Raw genomic sequence first — 13,582 nt, forward strand, 5'->3', positions numbered from 1 at the left:
GCTGCCCCAGCCATCTCCTTCCTGTGGCTGAGACTCGGCTGGGTCTCCCCCCTCCCGGCCCGCCCCGTGGTCTCTGATGCCAGCCCCCTGGGGCCCAGGGCCACTGAGAAAGGCTCGGTGGCCCTCTGCTCTGGCCCTAGAGTGGCACCAGCAGCATGTCCCTTTGTGTAGGTGGAAAAAACCCCTGTAGGTTTGTGGAAAGAGCTAATGTTTATGAAGGGAGAGGGGACGGCTCTCCGAGACCAAAGGGGACCTTCAGAGCGGGAGGGAAACAGCCTCTCCCGAGGCAGGCCCCGCAGCTCAGGAAGCCTGGCCTGCATTGGGCAGGGGCTTCTGTTGACCTCCCCACAGCAAGCCCACAGTGGAAAGGGCCCCAAGCAAGGGCCTGCCTAGAACTCGAGGGTGGTCTAGCTGCTGGCCTGTGAAGTGTGGTCAGTGGCCCGGCAGCTGCCGGGGGGTCCCCGCACCCGGAGCACAGGCTGAGGCATCCGTCTGGCCGAGCGGGACGTGTAGCCCCGCGGCAGAGGACAGGCCTCCGTAGCCCGCAGCCTCCTCCTCCACAGACGGGAGGGTGGGGCTGGCCGCGTGGAGGGGACGGGGTTACCGCTCACCTCTCCCTCCTGGCCTTGGTGGGTGCCTCCCCGGGCGCGGCAGTGTGGAGAGTGGGGTGGAGGCTGGCGTCCAGCCTCAGGGTCACCCTGACAGCTGGACGTGGCGGCCCCAGGGCCCCTCATTGCTGTGTGCATCAATCATCAGACAGAGACTCGGCTCCGTCCAGGGTTCCGCTTAGAGCAGTGGGTCCCATCCCCCGGAAGGCCAGCGGCTCCAAAGTACCAGAGCCCACCCCGCCCCCGGGGTCCGATCACGGGGACCTCCATACTTTCCCGGTGACCTCCTGGCCCCAGGCGGCCAGCCTCAGATCCCTCGCCTTCCTGGCCCCGTATACCTGTCACCTCTTCCACCCGGGGTTAATTGCTTTGCCCCGAGATCGCTTTTTCCACCTCTCCCTTTTTGGCCCCGTCAAGTGGCTTCCATCAAAGCCGAAAACCAGACGTGGAAAAACCCCAAGCGTGACACATCAAGGCTCGATTCCATTTCAAGGCTTGGGGTCCCCGTGTCCTGAAATGGAATAATACAAGTTCCAGACAAAAACTCAACTCCCCCCTCCCCAGAGAAACACAGTTGTCTCTCCTGAATGGATCGGTTGTAAAGAATAAAGTGAAATCTCCAGAAGCACCCCCGTTCCTTCTCTGGAGGACACGGCCGGTTCCAAACCAAATGCTACATTTTTGGTGACAGCCAAGTATCTCTCTGAGAAAAGCTGGAGCTAATTACGTTAAAAATATTTAACCGTGATTTTTTTTTTTTCCTCTCTCTCTCTTTCTAAACAGGGTCAAACAGTGCTGCTTCTTGGAAAAACTGAAAAAGGTATGTAGCGTTCTCTCTTACTTCACGAGCTTGGAATCCCTTGTTTTTGAGCAAAGGAACAAACAAGCCAGAGTGTTTTTGTGCGCACATGACACACTGGGAATTGTGTCACCATGAAACGAGCTCCGGGCTCCCAGCCAGGAAACCTGAGTTCAAATCCCAGGTCCACCTCTGAGAGGCTCTGCCTTGTCTGGGCGGGTTCCTTTCATCTCCCTGCAGAGGAAATAACACTCTGTGACTTCCCAAGCGTGGTGCCGGCCGTTGGCGAAGGGGGCTCTCACTAGCAGGTTGGAAATGTGCGCCTTTCCAGGAAGTGGTCCATTTCGTGTAGATTACCTAATCTGCTGGCAACCTTGGTCCCCGGCACCCTCCTACAGCCCGTCCCATTTCCAGGAGCTCAGTGGTCACGCCTGGCTCTGGCCCCCCGCGTCTTCCCCCTCTGTCTCCCCATCAGTCTGGCTAAAGGCCAGGATCGCCCCTCTTCTCAAAGGGCCAGTTTCAGTTTCTCTGGCCGCCCTCTGGTTTCTCTGGTCTGTTTCGTTTATCTCCGGCTCTGTCATTTCCTTCCTCCTGCGGGTTTCGCCTGCCCTTCCTGTCCTCGTTCCTTCAGGTGTCACGTCGGGTCGTGGATCTGGGACCGTCCCCAATGCTCCCTCTGCAGCTGTCACTCCCTGCCCCCAACACCCGCATCCCGAAACCGCAGGTTTCAGCAGGTCGCGTTCTCAGACCAGGCGCTTTCCACCTTCTCCTCAGCCCCACTGCTCGTCTGAGCGCGTGTGGTTTAATTTCCACGGGTTCCGTGACCGCTCTGGGAAGGAAAGGGCATCGGGACGCCTTTCTCGGTGGAAGGATGTTGTCGGGAGTATGGCTGAAATGGGATTCTCTTGGGACCCTTTGTGGGGCTCGCTGAGAACATGGAGGGAGGGCTGGTTTGAGGCGGGGGGACGCTTCGCTCTGGACCCCCGGCTTCACTGCTTCGTCTCTGAGCCTCTCTGAACGCCTGCTTCATACAGCTGGAGGGGGGTGGGGTGTGAGGCCCGAGGACACGGGGCTTGATCGGCTGTGAGGTTTGGGGGTCCGGGGTGGAGGTGGCTAGAGCGGAGGCTGAGACAGAATCCCCTGAAGTCGCTCGCTGGGGCCGCCATCACAAAGTACCCACTGACTGGGGGGCTTACAACCACAGAAGCGCGTCCTCACGCGGTTCCGGAGGCCGGAAGTCCGAGATCCAGGTGCGGCAGGCCCCCCCTCCCTCTACAGGCTCCGGGGAGGGTCCTCCCTGCCTCTTCTGGCCTCTGGTGGTTTCCAGCATCCCTGGCGGCCTTGGCTTGTGGCTGCATCCCCCCAGCCGCTGCCTCCTCTTCACATGGCCTCCCCCGCGTGTGCACGTGTCCCGTTCTCGTGCAGACACCAGTCACTGCGTTTAGGGCCCCACCCCACCCCAGTATGACCTCATCTTAACTAGTGACATCTGCAGTGACCCTATTTCCAAATGAGGCCCCAGGTATCAGGACTTAGGACTTGAATGTGTCTTTGGGGACACACTTTAGCCCACAGCCCTCCTGGCTCTGTGTGCCCTTTGCAGCCAGGAGGTCCCAGAGGGTACCCAGTGCCCGTGGCACTGGGATGGCAGCGCCCTGGGCCACAGAGAAGCCAGAGGGCGCTGGGGCTCCCTCCCCGCCTCTGAGGGACCGTGTGCTCTCCCCTCCTCTAGGATCTTCCTTCGGGGCTTCCCCTCAAGGCCTCTGGTTTGGCCAGTGCCGCCCTGGGCACCACCCCCGCGGCAGCGGCCCCGGTAGGGGAGACAGGCTTTCATCCGCGGCCCCCACGCGGCTCCGTGAGCAGAGCTAATGCCCCCCTTCGGCCCCGAGCCCCCGCGTCAGCCACGCCTGAGCAGGGCCAGAGTCTCCAGCAACCATCCCCGCCAGCACCCTCAGCCCAGGCTTTCATGCTTCCAGGTGCTCACTCCCTGAGTCCCAAAGGGCTTTGAGCGGTGGCCGCTGATCGGGGTGGCGGCACGGCTGAGTCCCTGGGACCCAGGTCCCTGCCGCAGCCCAGGGTGTGGCTTGGAGCGCTCATTTCACGTCCCGTACCTGCGAGGTGGGGATGAGAACTCCCAGGGGGCCTAAGGGGGACTGCAGACGCCGACGCAGGCCTGGCCCACGCAGGGCTCCTCGTTAACCGTAGTACTCACGTGTGGAGACTCACCTCCCTCCTGCCTGCGCTCCTCGGGCCCTGTTGCCCCTGAGGATGCCACACCTCTCCGCTTTGTGCGGCCTGCAAGCGGCCCAGGCAGAGCCGGCCCAGGGTGAGGAAAGCCGGGCACCCGCCCCGGGCGCAGAACTTAAGGGGGCACCGAAAAATGCAGTCATCGCTATGCTGTATCTTAACATAGCAGTATGTCCTAAAAATCAAAATTAATGCTCGCAAAAAAATCCATGGTCAAGATTTAAAAAAATTTTTTTCTTGGCGGTGCCGCACGGCTTGTGGGATCTTGGTTCCCCGACCAGGGGTCGAACCCGCGCCCCCTGCAGTGGAAACTCAGAGTCCTAACCACTGGACCGCCAGGGAAGTCCGAAGATTAGAATTTCAATTAAAGAGGGGATTGCTTTGCCCTAATCCCAGCCCCAGCAGATCCTGTCCCTAATGAAAACCTTGATGTGTGATTCATCATGGATATTTTGCATTCATTTTGACTTCTTAAAAAAAATATTGCATGAAAGTATGTGATCACGGTGACCGACTTTTCAGTGCCCCTTAGATTCTGTGCCTGAGGTGGGTGCCTTGCCATCCTCACCCCAGCCCAGCTGACGAGAACGGTGGTGACAAAGATGATGATTTGAAACGCAGGTACGCACCAGTGGTCACCAGATACCCTCATCTTGGTCTTTTCATGCTCTCCATCAGTGGACCACAGGTCCGCAGCCCCTTTTCCTGATAGGGAGGCCAGTACTCAGTTGCTCCTCGTCTCTGGGGACACACATGTGTACAGGGATCACGGCAGAGCCACCCCCGCCAGGCTCAGGTGTCAGGAGAGCGGCTGGGGCTGCGGCCGCGTGGCCTCGTGCTGCGGGGTTAGGTCCACACGCTACAGCACCTGCCAGCGGCGAGGACACAAAGCTCCAGCCCGTGACTTCGGCCGGCTCCACCCGGGCCCTGGCCCACTCCCAGGCACCTGGCCGGCCCACTGCTGACCGCCCCTCCCCACTTCCTCATCCCCTGCTGCAGACCCCACTCGGCAGCCCGGCTGGTGTCTATCAGGTGCCTCCTGTGAGCCAGACCCGGCTGCTTGGTCTCATTTTGTCGTGGTAGAAGCCTCGGGGAGTGGGTTTTCTCATCCCCATTTTCTGGTAAGGAAACTGAGGCTTCGCAGCAGAGAGACTCAGCAAGGCCCCAGGCTGGTGGACCACGGGGCCAGGGTTCCAGCTCCTTTCTCTCCACCCACAAGGCACCTGGTGGTCCGTATTAGTCAGGGTTCTCCAGAGAAACAGAGCCAACAGGATGTGTGTACAGAGAGAGAGTTATTTTAAGGAATTGATTATGGAGGCTGCAGGGTGGAGACCCAAGAGCCGACGCCAAAGGCAGTCACTGGAGAATTCCCTTCCGCTCAGGAGAGGCCCTCCACCTCCGCATCCCCCGCAGTCTCATCCAGAAACACCCTCACAGAAGTATGCAAAAGAACAACTGACCACATACATACCTGGGCATCCCATGGCCCAGCCAAACTGACACGTAAAATTAACCATCCCATAGTCTTTTTACTTTTTTTTAAAGACCAGGTTCTATTTTTTATTTTATTTTATTTACTTACTTACTTACTTACTTATTTATTTATTGGCTGCGTCCAGTCTTAGTTGCGGCACTCAGGATCTTTTGTTGTGGCGCACGGGCTTCAATCTAATTGTGGCGAGTGGGCTCAGTAGTTGTGGCATGCAGGCTTAGTTGCCCCACGGCATGTGGGATCTTAGTTCCCTGACCAGGGATTGAACCAGTGTTCCCTGCATTGAAAGACAGATTCTTTTAATTTTATTTATTTTATTTATTTATTTATTTTTGGCTGCGTTGGGTCTTCATTGCTGCTTGAGGGCTTTTCTCTAGTTGCGGCCAGCGGGGGCTACTCTTTGTTGCAGTGCATAGGCTTCTCATTGTGGTGGCTTCTCTTGTTGCAGAGCACAGGCTCTAGGCACGTGGGCTTCAGTAGTTGTGGCTTACAGGCTCAGTAGTTCTGGCTCATGGGCTCTAGAGCGCAGGCTCAGTAGTTGTGGCGCACGGGCTTAGTTGCTCCGCGGCATATGGGATCTTCCCGGACCAGGGCTCGAACCAGTGTCCCCTGCATTGGCAGGCGGATTCTTAACCACTGTGCCACCAGGGAAGCCCTGAAGACGGATTCTTAACCACTGGACCACCAAGGAAGTCCCAGTCTTTTTTCTTTTTTAAATTTGTTAATGACAAAGTCACAACTTGGCACCAGGTCTATTGACCGCAAGCCCAGGTTCCCTCCCTCCCACCCACCCACCTACACACCAGGTTTGTATTGGTGATGTGTTCTGAGGAAATGGAATTCTGCTTGGCTGAATTGTATTGAATTCTTTAATTCAAAGATAAACTCACCACAGTTCATCTCTTTTCCAATTATTGGGTTTGGGAGAATTTGAGCAGTGGTGATTTTGCCAACTTTTCTCTTAAAAACAAAAAGATGTCATTTGACCAGTTTCCTGCTGAACAGAGACTAGAATTATCAGAATTTTCTTGGTCGTATAATGCAATGAAAATGGTAAAGAAGTCTCCAAACATATCTGGGCATCCTATGGCCCAGCCAAACTGACATGTAAAATTAACCATCACATAGTCTCCCAGGCTGCATGGCCCCTTACCCACCTGGATAGGACCCCTCAGAGCCCTCGGGGGCCATCACCACTTTCCCTGAGAGTCAGGATGGGGCCAGCAGTGGGAGTTCAGGGAAGAGCTACAAGCTCAGATATTTGTACAGAAATGTGCACAGCAGCACGATTCACAGCAGCCAAAGGTGGACACAACCCCACTGTCCATCAGTAGATGATGGATACACCCACCGTGTCCCTCCACACACGGGACCATCACGCAGCCACGAAAAGGGGTGCAGCACTGACACTCGCTACAACGTGGATGGACCCTGAGAACACGATGCTCAGTGAGAGAAGCCAGACGCAGAAGGACACACAGGGTGTGATTCCACTGATGGGAAACGTCCAGAACAGGCAGATCCACAGAGACAGAGAGTTGGTGGTTAGTGGTTGTCAGGGGCTGGGGAGAGGGTGGGAGTAACTGCTGATGGGGATGGGGCTTCTTTTTGGGGTGATGGAATGTTCTGGAATCAGAAAGAGGTGATGATTGCACAGTAATGTGAATGCACTAAATGCCACTGAATTGTACACTTAAAAATGGTTAAAATAGCAAATGTTATGTCACATATATATATTTTTACATTCTTTAAAATTTAATAATGTAATATACCAAAAAACCATTGAGTGAGTGAACACTTTCAATGGTGAATTGTTTGTTTTCTGACTTTCTATCTCAGCAAAGCTGTCAACAGGGAAAAGAGGAGGAAGCACAGAGCATGCTGAGGGGTCGGGGGTGGGCTGTCAGAGCTGTTGAATCACAGTGATTTGTTTTCTTTCCCGTGTTCCCAGCATCTCGTGGCTATGCCGGGGTAACGGGGACAGACGTTGGGAAATGTTCCGCAGGGCAGGCGTGAGCGGTGAAATGCAGGAACAGAATCCGAGTCCTGCCAGGCTCGGTCCCAGCAGGTGCTTGGCATGACAGAGCCGCCATCCCCGCCGTGCCTGGTGCAGGACCCATCTGGGTGCAAGTGAGACCTGCAGGGCACATCTGCAGGGAGTGCTGGCGGGGCAGACAGCAAGGGAGGAGGCAGGGCTGTGACAAGGTGGGAAAGTCCTGGACTTTCGCAGCAGGGTTCCAGGTGATTCGTTTTAAAAGGCAGCAAGGAGTGATGAACGGTTTTCTTTCAACATGGCTCTTTGGCTTGGAATTGATGGATCAGCAGACCTCTCTCTTCACTGGTGTGGTTCCTTCCCCACCACAACCTTGGGAGTCACAGTTGGCCACGGCCTGGGGCTGGCTTCTCAAAGCAGGACACACAGCGGTACCTTCCTAGGGCAGTCATTTTAGTCAAAGACTTTGGGGTCAGGAGGGAGACGTTATTTTTTTTTTAATGTTAGTTTTATATTTTCTATTTGTATTATTTTTACAGTCACATAGATTAATTCAGGAGTGGCAGGCCCAACTGACATGACATCGTAGGAAAAAATGAGGGAACGTCAACAGGCCACATCAGGCCACATCCCCTTCCATCTCCTCCGGACCTGGGTCCTCTCTGCAGGTTGTGCTTCTCTGCTGTATTAGTTAGTGATGCTGCATGACAAATACCCCCAAGCTCCAACCACTTATCATCTCACAGTGAGTCAGGGGTCCAGGCACAGCTTAACTGGGTCCTCTGCTCAGGGTCCCACCAGGCCACCAACCAGGTGTCAGCTGGGTTTCATTCTTACCCAGAGGCTTGACTGGGGGAGAATCTGCTCCAGGGTCCCTCGGGGTGTTGGCAGAATTTGTGGTGCCTGCAGCTGCAGGACTGTCAGCAGCTCCTAGGGGTCACCCACCGCTCCTGGCCACATGCACTTCTTTTTTTTTTAAGATTTATTTTTATTTATTCATTTGGCTGTGCCAGGTCTTAGTTGCAGCATGTGGGATCCTCGTTGCAGCATGCAGGACCCTTTAGTTGCAGCATGTGGACTCCCACTGGCGGCATTCAGGATCTAGTTCCCAGACCAGGGATTGAACCCGGGCCCCTGGCCTTGGGAGGGCAGAGTCTTACCCACTGGACCACCAGGGAAGTCCCCACGTGCACTTCTTAAACACAGTTGCCTGCCTCATCAGACCAGCAAGGAGGGTCTCTAGGGGCGAGGGCAGAAGTCCGAGCAGCTCTGCCTGGCCTTCTCTGAGAACACACCCACTGGCTGCCCTGCACCAGTCCCTGAGGATCCCATGAGGTCACGTCCGTGCCTTCTGTGCACCTTCTCCACTTCCTGTGCGCAGTGCGGCCCAAGCCACCTCTCCCAAGTCCTGCAGAGACCCTGAGAGCTGGGCCCCCAGCCCCAAGGCGGCCACAGTTCCCCTTTCCAGCGAGAGCCATGGGAGACCTCGGTGCTTCCTGGGCAGCCCTGCACTTGGCCGCATTTCTGCATTAACAAGAAAAGGCGTTATGGAATTTGGACAGGCGAGAAACGGGATGTCAGTGTGAAGAGAACCAGACACTTCATCTCATTGTTAGAAATTCCACGCGGGTCATCAAAACCTCGTCTTGGGGCAGAGGCCGCCGGGAAGCCGAGATTAACTCCCTCTCGCCAGGCGCTTTCTACAGACCCAGTGCTGGTCCCTGCACCCCTGCTGCCTCCTGTGGGTACCTGGGCCCCGAGATCCCTCCTTCCCTCCCTCCCGCTCACTGGGGCTCCTTGGACCCTGGATTGTCAGTGGGGTAGCTGTGGATGGCCCTCTCTGGAAGGTTCCGCAGTGCTCCCCAGCCGTGTCCCCAGATGAGGACACAGCCCAGCAACACCTCCGTTGGGGCCGAAATTTGCATCCTGGACCAAGACTGCTGCTTCTCTGCCCCTCCCCCCCTCCCCCCGGGTGCTGTGTTTGAAGGTCAGGCTTCTAGCCAAGACACGCAAGGGTCAGCACCTGAGTAGCGGGTTCCGTCCAGATGTCATTAGAACATGCTTTGTTTTAGTGCCAGGCAGCCTGAGCTTTGACCCCAAGGCCCTGTGTCCACACCTGGTGGGCACCTGGGTCCCCTCGGGAGTTCTGACACGGAGGATGCACGGCCGGGCCCGGAGGAGGTGCCCAGGAGCCACGTTGGTGGCCTCAGCCCACCCGGGCTTCTCAAGTGAACCCGATGGGACCAAAATAATGTATACATTTCACAGGAAAGAGGCTCCCAGGCTGGCACACTCCTAGGCCATTCATAAAGGGGTCTCCCCCTGACCCCCGACCCACCCAGCACTGCTGCCATAGCCCAGCCATTCTCTGTGGGGGGCCGTCCTGGGCACTGCGGGGTGTGGAGCTGCATCCCTGACCCCACCCACTCAATGCCGGGAGCCCCCCAGAGGGAAGACAGAGATGTCTCTAGACATCCCCAGTGTCCCCTGGGGGCAGGATCGCCCCGGTGAGACCCCTTGTTCTAGAGTCTGGTGCCTCACACAGGCACATCTCTGAAACCGTTCAAGTAATCTCACCATTGGCCCTTTTTTTTTTTTTTTTTAAACATGAAAAATGTCCCTAACTACAGCTAGCCCTTAGGGAGAGCCTCTCTGGGTCTGTTTGGTTCCAGCACTTTCTAACCACATCAGAGGTGGCGTAACAGATGCTCAGTAACCACTGGTCATTCTGATGCTGGGGTGTTGAGGCTTCAGTCCCCTGGGTGTTGGCCGTCAACCCAGAGCCCAGAGCAAAGAGCTGGAGGCCATGACCCAGGCCCGAGGTCTGTCCGCAGCAGCACGTGTGCCCCGGGCAGGCCATCCCCACTCTGCAGGGTGGGCCATCCTGGGCACATGCCCGCGAGTGGTATCCACTGTGGACTTCAGGTGCGGCCAGTGCTGTGCCTCTGGCAGCCTGATCCTGGGGGCCTGTCCTGGGAGAGAGATCGGCCCTGGGGACAGAGTGAGTTCCTGGAAGGAGCCTCCTTGGTAGACGCCCTGCACCGCAGTCACCAGTCCCTTCCATCCAGGTGGCCCTTTGGTGCCCAGCTTCAGCCACGGACCCCAAAGATGCCCCTGTCCTAGTCCCGGGGCCTGTGGATGTGTCACTTCACATGGCAGAGGGGACTTTACAGGCAGGGTTAAGTTAAGGCCCCTGAGACGGGGATGACCCTGGATTCCCCGGGGAGCCCACTGTCATCCTAGGGTCCTTATAAGAGGGAGGCGGGAGGGTCAGAGGCAGAGAGAGACGGGAGATGCTGCGCTGCTGGCTGTGAGGATGCAGGAGGGGCTGCGAGCCAGGGATGCGGCGCCTCCAGAAGCTGGAAAAGGCGGGAACCGCTGCTCCCCTGGAGCCTCTGGAGGAACCAGCCCTGCCCACGTGTAGATTTTGACCCAGAGGACCTAGTCAGACTTCTGACCTCCAGAATCGTGAGATAATCAATGTGTATGTTTTTAAGCCACCAAATTTGTGGTAATTTGTGACAGCAGCCACAGGAAATGCAATGCCAAGGAATGTCAGGGAGCTGTGTATACCCCAAGAAGGGGTTCTGGTGCAGCCTTGTGCACGGACAGCAGACCAGGGGCTTCTCAGAGAGCCAGGGCTTCCTGGGGTTTTGCAGAATGTGTAGGAGTTTGTCCAGGCTCAGGTGGGAAGGCCTGGACCTGCCCTCCCCTCTCTCCCAGCCTCCTGCCCTTTGGCTCCAAGCTGCACCCTCACGGGGCCAGGGTGACGGCATTTCCTCAGTGCCGGGAAGCCGCGAATGGGGGTGACACCCTCCACGGGCGCTCGGCGTGCTGGCCCAGCCCAGTGCCCGGCTTGCACACCCTCACATGACTGCAGTCATCCTCCGGGTGCACAGAGAGGGCCCTTTCTTCTGCTCCCGCATCAGCCACACCGTCACCCTCCGTCACCGGGGCTCTTTGTCCGACCACCTCCCGGCTCGGGCCAAGGGCGGCCGTTTGCCCTGCAGCTCTGTTTTTCTCTCGCTTGTGGGCACCTCATTCATTCCCCTTTTTCTAGCCTTTTCTAAATATAGCTGCCAAGGGACCCGATTTAGCCTGTGCATAAAAGGACCGGCTGACAGGGAGTCACAAGACACTGGTCTTGGGGTGGGGGGGGGAGGGGCGGGGCAAGCCTCCTGCTGGGAAGCGTCTGCCTGGCAAAGACCCAGCTGGTCTTTTACGGGCCCCCACGTCCCACCAAAGGTCATGACGCCCAAGGTCACAGAAGCCATCACGTGGCCAGCCCTCCCCACGCCAGGCCAGGGTGGTGACCTCGACCCTGGAGAATCTCGGGCCCAGCAGGGAGGCCCAGATCCCGGAGCCCAGAGCCAGCCCTGGCTGGGGGCGGGCGGGGACGCCCGCTCGGCTCCTGGTTGTTGGGGGGGTCAAAGAGGTTTTGTCTCCTCCCTCGTAGTAAAGTCCAAATGCCAGTGTGGCGCCCGTGGCCCTCTGCAGGTCCCCTCTGTCTGTGACCCTGCTTGGAGCCAGGGGCGAGGCCAGGAGGCCACCGCATCCCGGATGCTGGGGACACTGCGAGGCACCTGCCGCTCCCTCTGACTTTCTAACGGCGTGTGCACGTTTCTGTAGGGTCTAGAGCAGGTCTCTCCGCCTCGGCACTGCTGACGTCAGAGCCGGGTCATTCTCTGGGGGGCGGCGTCCCCGGCACACTGGGGTGTGGAGCAGCCTCCCTGGTCCCACCCCCTAAATGCCAGGAGCCCCCCAGTCGTGACAACCACAGATGCCCTAGACATCGCCCCTGATGGAGACCCCCTGTTCTAGGGGCTTCCATGCCATGACTGTGGTGCAAGGGTACCTCCTGGAGGCGTGCAGGTCCGAGGCCTCGTGCACACAGTAGGTGTGTAAGAAATGCATGGTAATCAACCTGCACGTGGGCACAGCCCTCGGTCAGCCAGCTCCCCGGGCCCTGCAGGAGGGCAGTTTGTTCTTCAAAGAAGCCCAGAGACTGTTCTCCCAAACCTCATCCCTTTCTGTTTTGCTTTGGGATTGTTTTTCCTCTTTCAACACAGCAGCCCGCCTCCTCTTCTTCTGAACACCATGTACTGGGGGGCGGTTATCCCCGGGGTGGGGGAGAGCCTGCTTTCTCACCCGGGTCTCTCGTTTGTCCTCCTGTCGAATCTGGCTGGAGGTTTGTGTTTTGGGGCGGGGGGTGGTTTTGTTTCCTTCCTGTTTAATGGCAGGTGGGGATGGGGGTCAGACTGCCGGGCCCTGGGAGGAAAGAATTCAGAAGCTCGGTGAGCTGTAAAGCTACCGGTTCCGGAAGTTTTAAAGCAAAATGAAGGCTGTTTCTGTTCTCTCTGAGGACAAGGAATTACTGCCTCCCGCCTGCCTCCCCTCCCTTCCCCTCCCCTCCCAAGAGCAGAGCTCTGTGGGCTGGGGATGAGGCCAGGGACGCAGGCTCCCGCTGCCAGCCGCCTCCCTCCCTCTGCAAGGCCACCTTCTTGGGGCTCTGACTCACCCAGCTCGCCGGCCACACAGGCCCCATCCGCCTGGATGAGGAGGCTGTGGAGGAGGGTTTCAGAACCGCCTGGAAGCAGCAGGCTTTCTCTGGGCTGAGATTCACTGAGGCCAACTTCCTGTGCCGTCGGGGGATGAAATGCGTGTGGCACTCATGTCCCAGGGAGCAGGAACCACGGGGAGCAAGTTGGCTGCTAATGGAGAAGCTGCCAGAAACTCCTCTGGCTTTAATGCTTTACCTGTGTCTCAGGGCTGTTGAAAAAGAGAATGAGTGTCCTGTCCACGCTCAGCGGAAGGAGTGGGTGCCAGCTGGAATTGTCCCTGGCCCCATGGCCAGCATCTAGCATGTAGAGTGCTGGGAAGAAGCCAGCGCAACAGTCAGGAGACCCCAGTCGGGCCTCTCCTGGCCATTGTATCAGCTATCCGTGCTGCGTAACAAGCCATCACAGACCCAGCAGCTTCCAACTCTCAGTTCTGGAGGTCAGCAGTCAGGCCATGGTGTGGCTGCCCTTTCTGCTCAGGGTCTCACCAGGCTGCAGTCGAAATGCCTCATCTGGAGCTCATTCAGATTGTTCCAGAATTTGGTTCCTTGCAGCTATAGCAGCGGGGTCCCCCCCCCACTTGCAGCCACCCCCATTTCTTGCCACCCGGCCACCTCCGACTTCAAAGCCAGCAACACAGGGTCTCCCTTGCGTGGAATCCCTTTCACACTCACTCCCCTGATTAGAGCAGGCCCACCAAGGGTATCCCCTCTCTGTCACCTGTGCCACATGACACGGCCCGGCCCAGAGCTAAATCCCTTCCTATCCTCAGGTCCTGCCCACACTCTAGGGGAGGGGATTGTACAAGGTCACTGGGGGTCATCGTAGAGGTGGGTACAGCCCCAAGGATCCCTTGCTAGATTGCTGGTGAAGGTCGGGTGTGAC

General features: G+C 57.5%; 1 protein-coding gene across 1 annotated transcript in view; it reads left to right on the forward strand.

Annotated features, from left to right (window-relative positions):
• Positions 1 to 13,582, forward strand: part of GNG7 (G protein subunit gamma 7) — a 151,139-nt gene that overhangs the window by 119,775 nt on the left and 17,782 nt on the right. The window contains exon 3 of the mRNA XM_082456053.1: positions 1,392 to 1,428. The gene's annotated coding sequence lies outside the window, so the exon portion shown is untranslated. The remainder of the gene's footprint in view (positions 1 to 1,391; positions 1,429 to 13,582) is intronic.

Source organism: Balaenoptera physalus, assembly GCF_965194825.1.
Source record: "Balaenoptera physalus genome assembly, chromosome: 3".
Taxonomy (NCBI): domain Eukaryota; kingdom Metazoa; phylum Chordata; class Mammalia; order Artiodactyla; family Balaenopteridae; genus Balaenoptera; species Balaenoptera physalus.